This window comes from Arachis ipaensis, chromosome B03, assembly GCF_000816755.2.
Source record: "Arachis ipaensis cultivar K30076 chromosome B03, Araip1.1, whole genome shotgun sequence".
In the NCBI taxonomy this organism is placed as follows: Eukaryota; Viridiplantae; Streptophyta; class Magnoliopsida; order Fabales; family Fabaceae; genus Arachis; species Arachis ipaensis.
The window spans coordinates 32,031,197-32,032,857 of NC_029787.2; positions in this window are offsets into that span (position 1 = coordinate 32,031,197).

Consider the following 1,661-nt stretch of genomic DNA (forward strand, 5'->3'; position numbering starts at 1 on the left):
ATATATATATATATATATATATATAATTTTGATGAAATCCTACTCCATCAAACCACAATCTCTGTGCCTCTCTTTTATCATCGTCTCACTCAATCTCTCCAACACCTCGCCACCTCCTCCTTCTTCCTTCTGACTGCGTTGCCGGCATCCTCACTCTCAGTCCTTCACCTTCCTTTGTTGCTGTCGTCATTCACCTTCCTCCGTCGCAGCCGTCGCTCACCTTCCTCTGTCGCTGTCGCCACTCACTCTTCCTCTCACTGCTTGCTACTAGCCTCATCGCCGCCTCCACCTCTGCTTCGCAATGAAGCCTTAGATATGTGACGTTGACGACAACCTTCCTCCAACAATGCCTCTGCTCCACGATGCCGATGACGCCTCCCCCACCACGACTTTGCGTCGCCTCTGATCAGCAAAGACGATGACGACTGTTCTCCGTCTCTATGGTCATCCCACCTTGCAATAAGTTGGATGTTTCTGTTAATTGATTAAATTGGTTTTAACATATGTTTTGATTTTTAATTGATGAAATTGCTATGAAATTAAGACACTGGAGTTAAGGTTTAAATTCTATTAATATGAACTGGGTTTAGATTCAGGATTTTGATTCTTTTAATGTGAAATTGGGTTTATGCTTAGGGTTTGGACTTTGTTGATTGATAAATTTGGATTAGAGTTAGATTATATTATTGTGAAATTGGAATTAGAGTTTGGATTCTTAGTTTTTTACTGTAAAATTGGATCATAATACTGAGATTATTGTGAAATTATTGTTGTTTATTGGATTTTTTTCTTTTTATTTTTTTTCTTATTTGTTTCCTCAATTCCTCCAAACCCCGCGAATATCCGCGGATATTCTAATATTCGGTGGGAATGGGGTCTCCGTTACCCATCATGGAGACGGGGCAGAGATAGGGAGGGTTTCTGCAGGCGGAGGCATGTCTCCGTCTCCACGGGGACCCGTTGCCATCCCTAGAAACTCATCACAGGAGAAGAGAAAGTTTGAGTCCCAACTCAAGAATCGAGAAGGCCGAGTTTTTGTTTAGAGGGACCTCTTTATGAGTGGAAGTGACTAATGTTACTGTTAGGTTGCGTTTTCGAGTTAAGTTTCAAAGTCGTCCTTGAAGTTGCACTTGAGTCTTAAAGTGTACTTGAAGTTAATAGTTACTCAATTTTGTCCTCAAACTTGCACTCCAAGACTCATACTAGTCCTTAAGGCGCTTTCCGTTCATCGGAACACTGAAAACGACGTCGTTTTGTATTTATTAAAAAAAAAACACGCCCCTTTCTCCTTCTCCAACTCGAGGTCCTTTCTCTTTTCCTTTCTCTTCTTCTTTTTCTTTTTCAACCTGAGGTCCTTTCCTTTCTCTTTCTCCAACTCGAGATTTCTGCCACCGTTTCTCGTTAACTTTCATCACGGTGCCAAGTTGCTTACCCCCTTTCCAACTTAGTCTCTCTTCTTTTCCTTTTTTCTTATGTGTTTTTTTAAATTTTTTTACTGCAATAGAATTTGTTTTGTCATTCATTGCATAAAATTTTGAATTTGATAAATGAATTTTGTGATTTAAGTGGAAGATAATTTTAAATTGAATTTATTAAAATAGTGTATATTGATGAATAATAAAAGTATTTAGTTAATTTTTTTGTGAAAATTGATGATTGTC